This window comes from Dipodomys spectabilis, unplaced genomic scaffold, assembly GCF_019054845.1.
Source record: "Dipodomys spectabilis isolate Male_0828 unplaced genomic scaffold, ASM1905484v1 ptg000325l, whole genome shotgun sequence".
In the NCBI taxonomy this organism is placed as follows: Eukaryota; Metazoa; Chordata; class Mammalia; order Rodentia; family Heteromyidae; genus Dipodomys; species Dipodomys spectabilis.
Genome location: NW_024871002.1, coordinates 993,540 through 1,005,664, shown reverse-complemented (window position 1 = coordinate 1,005,664; position 12,125 = coordinate 993,540). Strand labels below are relative to the sequence as shown.

General features: G+C 39.6%; 1 long non-coding RNA gene across 1 annotated transcript in view; it reads left to right on the top strand.

The window, feature by feature from the left end:
* Positions 1–12,125, top strand: part of LOC122128237 — a 62,213-nt gene that overhangs the window by 38,444 nt on the left and 11,644 nt on the right. The gene's annotated exons all lie outside the window — the stretch shown is intronic.

The window sequence follows — 12,125 nt, the reverse complement described above, 5'->3', positions numbered from 1 at the left end:
TTGTTCCTACAATTTGAGAATATTTCTTTGTGTATGTTTTTGCTGCTGTACCATAAGGCTCTTAAAACTTACTAGTATCTGAGGCAGCATAATATAGTGGTTAAGATCATGAGGTTTGGAATGAGACCTGGGGTTGTTAAATCCTGTTTGTGCTATGTACTAGCTGTGCATCCTGAGACATAATATTTAACCTTTCTATGACTCATCTGGACAAATGGCAATAAGAAAACCTTGGAAAGAAGAAAATGGGATGATGTCTTTAAAGCACATGGTGGAGTATCTTTCATAGTAAAAAAATTCTTAGTAATTCTTGACAATTACAACTAGTTATTCTCTCTGTATCTGTAGCAAACCAGCATGGTCCCTGAGAAATAAACATTTGATAACTGCTTGTTGAATTGAACTATTATGGAAAGTTTTAATCTGTATAATGTGACTTCAGAAATAATCTCCTGCAGTTGTAAGCATGATGTAATATGTTACTTTGCTAGGATATATATGAGTTTTACCTCTAAAAGTTAGATAGCCTTGTAACTTTATAGTCATGCATCTAATGAGTCATCCATTTGAATGTGACTGAATTCATCACTTTGAACTTCGTCTTATTATCTAAGTCATCTCATCATCCTTCAAAATGGAAGAGAACCTCATTTCCATTCTTACCTTCTCAGGGCTATCCATTTTCAGATCCCTAACCTTTCTGGTTGTGAAATTCTTATGAAAATTTCTTCCCTAATGTCCTAAGACTTAAATCCTTTCTGCTGGACATTTATTTCCCTTGTCATCGGGATGAAAAAATGCAAGTATCAAACATGCCCTGATCACCTTTGGAACCTATCATGAAAAAAAATCCCAGTTATAAATTAAATGCCCATGTGCTTGTATCTAGGAGTAACTGGAAATCTGAAATAGACATGCATGTCTCCACAGGAAAATGGAAGGCAGAGTTTTTAGCTAACTTGAGGGCAGAGGAGAAACCTTTTCTTTTTTATTAAGAAGGGAAATCAAATAACTATTTATTTTCTCTTCCTTCAGAATCTTGCAGAGTCTCTAGGTCAACCCATTACCATCTCAGAATGTTAGGTAGAAAGAGAAAGTGGAATAAATGGAACTGAACATGTGTCTCAGTTGTAACCTAAAATCCAACAGTTTGGTTAAACCTCTGATATTTTCAATTGTCACTTTTCCGTGTGTGTGTGTGTGTGTGTGTGTGTGTGTGTGTGTGTGTGTGTGTGTGTGTGTGTACGCGCATGTGCACACCAGTCCTAGGGCTTCAACTCGGCCTGGGTGCTGTTCCTGAGCTTCCTTTGCTTAAAACTACTGCTCTACCACTTGAACCACAGCTCCATTTAAGCTTCTTTGGTAGTTTATTGGAGATAAGTCTCACAAACTTTCCTGCCTAGGCTGGCTTTGAACTGTGCTCCTCAGATCTCAGCCTCTTAGTAGCTAGGCTTCTAGGCATGAGCCACCAGCAACTGGCTTGCCACTTTTTTCTCTTCCCTGATGAATCTTATTATACCACCACACAAAACAGTAAGTCTAACTAATTATAAGGCTCTGGATTCTTAGGTACTAATGGTATTTGCTGAAATGGAACAATGGCTGTAATGTGGGTTTGGTCAAGAAGGTCCTGGAGAAAGTCTCTAGCTAGGTGACAAGGATTAGCAGAGGATCCCAGGAGCTGAGGAAGAGGGATTAGATGTGAGCCAGTGCACGCAGTGCACATAATTAGCTAAGGTTTTATGCCTCTAGTTTTATGCTTAGAACAAGGTTGAGATAGCCATCTGTTTTTCTGTCCAAATTGTCAGAAGCAAACCATGATCATTTTAGGAACATGGAAGTTAAAAAATGTTTAGCCATAGAAAAAGACACTGGCTAGAAGTAAGGTGATGTGATTTCCTGGTTCTTCCACTGACTTGTTCTGTAACAGTGGGCAACTTTTCCTCAGGCCATTTCCAGGTCAGGGTCAACACAATAGAGATGGACATATGATTAGGTCACCACACAGAACTGATGGAAGGATTTGGTTAAAGCTTGTAATTATCTACCAGATGTACATTATTGAGATATTGTTATTACAATATTAAAGCTGGGTGCTGATGGCTCATGCCTGTAATCCTAACTACTCAGGAGCTGAAATCTGAAGACCAAAGTTCAAAGTCCACCTGGGCAGAAAAGTCTTCCAGACTCTACTTCCAACAAAAAGCTATTAACCAGCAAAAAGCTAGATTGGAGGTCTGGCTCAAATGGTAGAGTGCCCGCTGAAAGCAAGAAAATTGAGAGAGAGCACAAGACCCTGAGGCCCTGACTTCAAATCCAGATACCAGCACACAAAAATATTGATATCACAGAAAGATAGTATATTTAACTAGTCAGTTGTATATTATGCTCACAGACCCCAAGAAGTGGGTGTTAAATAAAGAAAAGATTTTTTTTTGTCAGTTGTAGGGCTTAAACTCAGAGCTTGGGCACTGTCCCCGAGGTCTTTTGCTCAAGGCTAGCTTTCTATCACTTTGAGCCATACTTCCAGTTTTTGAGTGGTTAATTGGAAATAAGAGTCCCAGGCTGGCTTCGAACTGTGATCCTCAGATCTCAGCCTCCTGAGTAGCTAGGATTACAGGCATGAGCCACCTGCACCTGGCAAAAAAAGAGATTTTTTTTTGCAGTTCTGGGGATCAAGATTCTAGAAATTTACTTTTATCTCATGGGAAGGCCCCTTACAAGCGACTCTTATGGTGAACATTTCAAGGGGAGTGGAAAGCTACTGACGGGAATATTTTGGAGGTTGGAAACTGATATTAGATACAACTAGTTTAATCCCTTTGTGTCCCTTAATCCACATTGATCTTGGCTGACTCGAGAGCCCTTTAAGCTTCTGTAGCTAAACTTTTAAATTTTATTGTAAAACTTGTTACTACTGACACAGAATTCTGGTAAAATTTTATTTTATATGCTTCTGCCAAACCTTGTAAAGTTTGATTCTCTTCTGTGTGAACTGTATGTTATTCCTTTGAGCCTAGTTTGGAAGAGGAAACTGGAAATCAATAACTTAGAAAGGGAGATAAATGTCAGAGTTGTTAAGTTTGTATCAGAGGGCTTGAGAACAAGAGCCTGCAAAGCATGGAGGTAAGGAGGGAGAGAGAGGGAGAGGAAGAGGGAAAGGAAGAGGGTGGAGGCAGGAGGAGGAGGAAAGGAGGGAATAAACACACATGTGTACATTTGGTGCTTCCCCATAGCCATTAACTGGATACTGCTAGCTGGATAGGAGCCTTCCTGGTTCTTGTCCTTGGCCTTGACCATTCAAATTCTCTTTCCAGTCTTTTTTTGTGTCGGTTGTAGGGCTTGAACTCAGGGCCTGGGCGCTATTCTGTAGCTCTTTTGCTCAAGGCTAGCACTCTACCACTTTGAGCCATAGTGCCACTTCTAGTTTTCTGGTGGTTAACTGGCGATAGGCTAGCACTGTACCACTTTGAGCCACGGCCCCATTTCTTATTTTCTGGTGGTTAATCAGAGGTAAGAGTCTCATTTGACTTTCCTGCCTGGGCTGGCTTTTAACCATGATCCTCATATCTCAGTCTCCAGAGTTGCTAGGATTACAGGTGTGAGCCACCAGCGTGCAGTTTTCTAGTGTTTTTTTTTTCTAAGCAAGGTACAGAAGAGTGGATTTATGACTGAGACATTATATCAAAATTGGCAATATATAGCGTGACAAAGGATGCTTTTTTTTTTTCAATTACCAACCATCTCAGCTACCAGAAAAGCTTGGCCAAGAGGAAGAGCTAGAGACATTGGTGGGACTCCCCTCTAAGATATGTTTGCTAGCCTTTTAGCCCTCTCTGTCTCGGGAAGCAGGATTTTTTAAAATGTGTGTCCTGGAGCTTCAACTCAGGGCCTGAGCATTGTCCCTGAGCTTTTTTTCTCAAGGCTAGCACTACCAGTTGAGCCACAGTTCCACTTCCAGTTTTCTGGTGGTTAATTGGAAACAAGAGTCTCATGGGCTTTCCTGACTGGGCTGGCAATCTTCAGATCTCAGCCTCCTGGTACGCTAGGATGAGCCATCAGCACCTACCTGTCTGTCTGTCTATCTGTCTGTCTGTCTGTCCCTCTTTTCAAGACCAGGACTTGAACTTGGTACCTACCACTTTGATTCATTGACTAGCATTCTGCCACACCTCCAACTCCTAATCTCTGCTGTCTTGAGCCAACATTCAGCACAGGAATCTTTTTAAGAATGTGAGACCTGTTTGTCGAAATTTAAAGGCTGAAAATGTGAACTCTGAACATATTGAAAGGACTTGCAGTAATCCTTGTGACTTTGTTACAGAGGATCCAGGCTTTTTCTTGTAAAGGATGGGAGATTTTTAAAGTGACTGTTCTCTTAGAGAACATGTCCTTGAGTTTAGCCCTGTATTCAAGAGAAGTTTGAATATGCTTCTGTGTAAAGTTGGTGGCCAAGAGCCATTCCCTTAGCCAAATCTTAGCATTTACACCTTTGTTTAATTAAGGCGGTGGAATTTCAAATTTGTGTGTTAATATATAACTTCAGTAAAACTCTGAAGAGGTATCTTGTTAATATTTTCACATTGGATCATTTAAGAACAAAACACTTTTGTTCTAGTGAAGGGAGAGACTCCGGAATTCATCACCCTCTTCTATTCCCCACCCAGTATATTTTACATAAAATTACACAGATTTTGTTAACAGCTTTAATAGTACCCTATTGTAAATGCCATATTATACTAGAAACCTTCTCAATGCTAAGTGCTTTTTAATTTAGAATGCATGAAGAAATTCTTTAAAACTCAAGAGAATCCACTTTTCCTCAGCTAAATAATAAGTTCAAAAGGTAAAAGGTGCAGTTCTTATATAAAAAGTGGCTCAAGTTTTGGAATCATTACGATAAGCATTTGTGAGCACCTTTCTGATACATTTTAAAATGTCCTTGGCAAGCTGAGTGCTGACCTGTTCACACCAGTAATCTTAGCTACTCAGGAGGCTGATATCTGAGGATCGATGTTTGAAGTCAGCCTGAGAAAGGAAAGATTTGCACAAATCTGCTGATCTCCAATAAACTACCAAGGAAAAGATTCAGAAGTGGAACTATGGTTTAAAGCACTAGCTTTGAGAAAAAAGGGTCAGGGAGAGCCTAGGCTCTGAGTTGAAGGTCCAGGACTGGCACACATGTGTGCATACACACACACATGTGTGCATACACACACACAGAGTTGGAAGTAGAGCTGTAGCCTTGAGCAATAAAACTGAACACTAGTATGAGACAGCTCACCCTAGATGCTGCCAGCCAGTCCACAGATGGGAAAAGAGAAAGAATGGAGATGGTATGTGGAATTCAGACTTTACTCTGAATACCATCGCACTAATGAGGACTTCACAGTAAGCCCCATCTCCATGGAAGAGGATCTGAGAAATGCCAGTTCCCATCTGCTGAGCCACTCCCTTCAAAGCCACAATTCAGCATGATTAAAGGAATGATACAGATATTTGGAGGCTAGCCAAACATCCTTTGTCACAGTTATATATTGCCAATCATTAATTGTCATAAATCCACTGTTCTATAACTTGCTTTATATTAGTGATTGGATGCTGAAAAACAGGTTTCTACCTTGTCTGTTGCCTCTGTGTTTGGTTCTCCCAATAGGAGACAGTAAGAAAAGAAGCTGCAAAAATGGTGGAGGACGAGATTTGTTTCTGCCTGCTTACTGACTCTGCATTTCCTGTCTGTTTGTGACCGCTTCACTCTGGAAATACCAAGTCCTTCCTTTGGCACTAGCCAAACCAGTTTGCAGTAATTCGTCACACTTGGCTCAGAAACAACACTAAAGTTCTATTCCCCTCTTCAGAAGTCTGGGCCCTAGAATATTCAGGCAGCTTCCTCTAAACTCAGAGATTTCAGAACCTATCCGCAGGTACCCCTTTTCAGAAGTACAATGTTAGCTTATGTTAGCTTAGAACCCTTCTTTCAAGTTTAATTACCACCTCTTCCCTGTCTCCCCTCATACCCTAGGAGTGATATTTGCTTCCTACATCTTTTATGTGTGTGTGTGTGTGTGTGTGTGTGTGTGCGCGCGCGTGCATGCACTAATCATGGGGCTTGGACTCAGGGCCTGGCAATTGTCCCTTAGCTTTTGTGTAAAAGGCTAATGCTCTACCACTTGAGCCACAGCTTTACTTTCAGCTTTTTGGTGGTTAATTGGTGGTAAGAGCCTTAAGGCCTTTCTTGTCCAGGCTGGCTTCGAACCACAATCCTCAGATCTCAGCCTCCTGAGCCAATAGTACCTAGCTCATCTTTTATTTTTGTGGTACTTTAGGGACAGCACTGTCCGAGAAATATAAGATGCATTGTATACAAGATTTTGATTTTCTAGTAGCCTCATTTAAAAATTAAAAAGAAACCAGTGAATTTAATTTAATAGTATATTTAACCCACTATATGCAGTGTTTTCATTTTAGTATGAAAATGACTAATGTGATGATGTTTACATTTTTATATGTCTTTGAAATCAGGAATATGTTTTTACACCTCTAGAATAGCTAGATTTGCATGAAAAATTTTCAGTCTGTGTTTGAATTTCACAAAATTTACAGTTGAAAAGTGTACACGTTCGAGTATCTCTAGACATACTTAAAAGTTTTCCAGTAATTGAGTTGAGCATCAACTTTAGCATCTCATTTTGAAATAATTAGAAAAAGTTGTAACAAGCAGTATAGAGAGGGTCCAAATACCCATTACCTAGCTTCTCCCATTGGTGACATCTGATAGCAAAGTAGATTGCAGATCTTAATCAGATTTCACTCATTTTAGCATATAATTCTCTCTCTCTCTCTCTCTCTCTCTGTCTCTCTGTCTCTCTGTCTCTGTCTCTCTCTTTCTCTTTTGCTTCTCCTGGAGCTTGAACTCTGGGCCTGAGTGCTGTCCCTGAGCTAGTGCTCTCCCAGTTGAGTCACAGTACCATTTCTGGCTTTTTCTGAGTAGTTTATTAGAGATACCAATCTTACAGGCTTTCCTGCCCAGGCTGGCTTTGAACCATGATCCTCAGATCTCAGCCTCCTGAGTAACTAGGATTACAGGTGTGAGACACAGGTATCCAGATCATTTTCTTATATCTTTGTGATCATATGGCATTTCCCCAAAGGTTAGCTGTGTAAAGTTACCACCACCACCACAATCAAGAGATAGAATGGTTCCATTACTACTATGTATGTTCACTTCCTCCTTTACCCTCGCCTAACCCTTTGCAATCACTAATACATTCTCCATCTCTTTATTTTTTATTTTGAAGATATAATTCTGTGTGTGTGTATGTGTGTGTATGTGATTTGTGCCTGTCCTGGGGCTTGGACTTAGGACCTAGGTGTTGTCCCTGAGCTGTTTTGCTCAAAGTTAGAATCTACCACTTGAGCCATAGCTCTACTTACAGCTTGAAGATGCAACCTTTTGAGATAGACATTTTTACTGAACATAACAGCCTTCAGATCCATATAAATAGTTAATTATATCAATGATATAATTATATCAATTATATCATTCAACTATTGAAGAACATTTGGTTTCTTTAAACATTTTGGCTATTACAAATAAAACTGCTATGAACATTTAAGAACAGATATTTGAGTTTTTTGAGACAGGGTCTTGTTATGGAGTCCAGTCTAGCCTGAAACTCAAAATCTTCCTGTCTCAGCCTACTTAGTGCTAGAATTGCAGGTACTCAGATTGAATACAGATTTTGGGGTAGGCACGAATGTGCAAATAAATAATAAGTACCTAAGAGTGTGATTGCCAAGCCTTATGACAGCTGTATATATTTTTTATTGTGTGTGCCAGTCCTGGGGCTTGAACTCAGGATCTGAGCTTCCTTTGCTAGCACTCTACTACTTGAGCCATAGCTGTACTTATGGCTTTTTTGTAGTTTAGTGGAAGCAAGAGTCTCACAGACTTTCCTCCCTGTGTGGAAACCACAATCCTCAGATCTCAGACTCCTGAGTAGCTAGGATTACAGGCGTGAGCCACTGGCACCCAGGTATAACTGTATATACTTTTTAAAGAAACTATCAGAATGATTTCCAGAGTAGCTATCTCATTTTACATCCCTACCAACAATGTATGAGTAATCTTATTTCTTGGCATTCACATCAGCATTTAATTTAACTAATGTTTTCTTCTTTCACTATTTGAATAGCCACATATCATTGTAGCTTTAATTTTGCATTTTGTGATATTGAATATCTTCTTATGTATACAACCACCATTGTTTATCTAATCTTTTGGTGATGTGTTTAAGTCTTTTTCCCATTGGCAAAAAATTGGGTGTATATGGTGGTTCATGCCTATAATCTTAGTTATTCAGGAGGTGGAGATAGGAAGCCTGAATTCTGAGGCTGACTCCAGCTAAAGCAGGACAACTATCTAAAAGACAAACTAAAGCAAAAAGGGCTGGAGGCATGGGTCAACTGATAGAGTACTTGCCAAGCAAGTATAAAGCCCTGAGTTCAAAACCCCAGTATCACCAAAACATTGCCTGGTTTCTTAGCTGAATCTTAATAATTCTTTTTATATTCTGAATACAAATCCTTTGTGAGAAGTATGATTACAAACATGTTCACCCTGTCTATAGATTTTATTCTTTTATATTATTCATTTTCCCTTCTGTGCATTATATGTCTGCTGTTATTTCTAAGTCCCTTTCACCAAATATAAAACCATGATGGTTTTCTCCTATGTTCTCTTCTAAAAGTTATGTAATTTTACGTTTCAAATCAATGAGACCACTTGTTTCCAGTTGTTATATAAGGATTTATTATCATTTTATCATCATCATAGGTTTATCATCATTTTGTGCAGGGATGTTGAATTTTGCCACCACAATTTGTTGAGTAAAACTCCATGCTTCTGGGATGCCAGAACTGCTTCAGGCTCGTGGATACTCTAGAAGGAATAGTAGATTTTACTCACCGCTATGTTTATTGCAGCAAAGGATTACAGAACAAAAACAACAGAATAAAAGACATGCTTTATTCAGAGTCCAGAGAAGTTAGGCATAGACTGTCCACCAGAAGTCCCACATGACGTTCTTTTTCTCTCGCATTGAGTTACAGGAACGCTGAGGAAGAACTGCCCAAGAAAACCTGTTCCTGTTCCATGGTTAGAGACTTATCTATAGAGGAAGAGCTCTGTTTTGGTGACCTGGTGACACAGGCTACATAGGCTAATTTGACCTGCACTTTATCTCTGAGTCTTGGCAGACCTATTAGGGATTCTCTTAGTATGTGTTTGATGTCATCTTTTTTGCTGTGTGAGAGAAGGCTCACAGGGCACTGGCACTTTTGAATCCTTTTGAAGTCAGGGCCTAGGCACTATCTCTGAGCTTCTTTTGCTCAAGGCTAGCACTCTACCACTTGTACCACAGCTCTACTCCTAGCTTTTTGGTGATTAATTGGAGATAAGAGTCTCGTAGACTTTCCTGCGCAGGCTGGCTTTGAACCATGATCCTCATATCTCAGCTTCCTCAGTAGCTAGGATTTTAGGAGTAAGTTACCAGCACCTGACCTTTGAGTCTTTTTTTTTTCCAGTCATGAGGCTTGAACTCTGGGCCTGGGAGCTGTTCCTGAGCTCTTCAGCTCAAAGCTAACACTCTACCACTTCAGCCATAGCACCACTTCCAATTTTCTATAGTTAATTGAAGATAAGAGTCTCACAGACTTTCCTGCCCAGGCTGGCTTTGAACTGGGATCCTCAGATCTCAACATCCTGAGTAGCTAGGATTATAGGTGTGAGCCACCAGCACCCAGCCTGGCCTTTGAATCTTTTCTTCTTTTTTTTTGGCCTTTGAATCTTAAAGGGGCTTATTGTGGTTTTATTGCCCAATCTGTCAGACCCTAGTCTCTTCTCACATTCTTCCAAATTATTTTTGTATCTTTGTAAGAAATCAGTTGGTATATTTCTGTGGGTCAATTTTTTTCACAGCTTTGAGTATAATTGACATGTAGTGAACAGATATTTTAAGGTATACAATTTGGCAAGTTTTGGCCTGTGTATACACCTGTGAAATCATTATTTTAATCAAGATAATGAGCATATGGGCTGGGAAGGTGGCTCAGTGGTAGAGTGCTTGCCTTGCATGCATGAGGTCCTGGGTTCGATGCCTCAGCACCACATAAGCAAAAAGAAAAAAAGCCGGAAGTGGCACTGTGGCTCAGGTGGTAGAGCGCTAGCCTTGAGCTGAAGAGCTGAGGGACAGCACCCAGGCCCAGAGTTCAGGCCCCACGACTGGACACACACACAAAAAAAAGATAATGAGCATAGCCAAGAGTTTCTTAATGTATATGGTGGTAATCTCTCCTTTTCCTCTTTTCCCTGCAGGTAATCACTGTGCTAATTTATGTCACTGGAAAGGGTGTGTGTGTGTGTGTGTGTGTGTGTTTAGTGTTTGTACTAGGGCTTGAACTCATGCTCTTGCTTGTTTTATTTTTTCATACAAGGCTAGTGCTCTACCACTTTAGCCACAGCTCCACTTCCAGCTTTCTGGTGGTTAATTGAAAATAAGAGTCTCATGAACTTTACTGCCTTGGCCAGCTTTGAACTGACACTTTCAGATCTCAGACTCCTGAGTAACTAGGATTATAGATATGAACCTCCAGAGCCCAGATAAAATGTTTCAAATTTTCAAGCATTTCAGATTTTAAATTATGGATACCTAACCTGTACCTCAATTTTGTTTATCTATTCATCTGTTAGTAAACACTTGATTTGCTTTCAGTTTTAGCTATTGCAAATAACACTTGTAATGACACATGTATACAAGACTTTCTGTCGATAACACTTGTAATGACACATGTATACAAGACTTTCTGTAGATAGATATATGCTATATTTTTTTCTCTTTTTTTAGTGGTGGGGTCATACTCAGGGCCTCATGTGTGTTGGGCAAGTGCTATTCTACTCACTTGAGAATATATGTTTTCCTTGGTGTACATAACTTAGAGGAGAGTAGATGAATCATTTCATAGGTATATGATTAACTTTTTTAATATAACCATCAAACTGTTTAAACCATTTGCACTCCTGCCAGCTCTGTGAGAGACTTCAGTTCATTGGCATCCTCAGCAGCATTATTGTTTTTTGTTTTTGTTTTTTTTTTGTCAGTCGTGGAGCTTGAACTCTGGGCCTGGGCACTGTCCCCTCAGCTCTTCAGCTCAAGGCGAGCACTCTACCACTTGAGCCACAGTGCCACTTCTGGTTTTCTGGTAGTTAATTGGAAATAAGAGTCTTACAGACTTTCCTGCCCAGGCTGCCTTTGAACCACAATCGTCAGATCTCAGCCTTCTGAGTAGCTAGGATTACAGGTGTGAGCCACTGGTTCCTGGCTTTCAGCAGCATTTTTATAGATATTCTTTTTAATTTAAGTCATCTTCATGTGTATGTTAGCATATTTTATGATGGTATTAATTCACAATTACCTAATGACAATGACAATGTATGTCTTTTTTGAAGAAGTATCTGTTCAAATCTTTGGTCAATTATATATTGATTTATTCATTGAGTTTATTTTCTTATTAAAAATTGAGAGTATATTTTTCAATACAAATCTTTTATCAGCTGTATGCTTTGCAGACAATTATTTGAGTCTATAAATTGTCTTTTATTGTTTTGTCTTTTTATTTCTTTGTTTTTGCCATACTAGGGTTTGAACTTAGAGTCCTGTGCTTGCTAGGCAGGTGTTCCACCACTTGAGCTATGACTCTAGCCCCAAAACATACAGGGAGAGGGGGGGGGGGAAGATACTGGGGATCAAACCTAGGGTTTTCTTGACCATGTTAAGGAAGTGCCGTAACAATGAACTACTTCTCCACTCTTAACAGATTTTTTTTGTAGTATAGAATTTGAACTCAGGGCCTCCTTGTATGTGCTATGCAGGTACCTTATCACTAGAGCCTCCTCTCCTGTCTTGTGTTTCAAAGAGCAAAAGTTTGTTTTTGATTTTTATAAAGTTCAATTTATTTTGAATGGATTTTGCTTTTTATGTCATCTAAGCAATCATTGCCGAACTGAAGATCATAAATTTTTTCCTCCTAAATGTTCTCTAAGGACTTTTTTAAATCTTAGTTTTTAT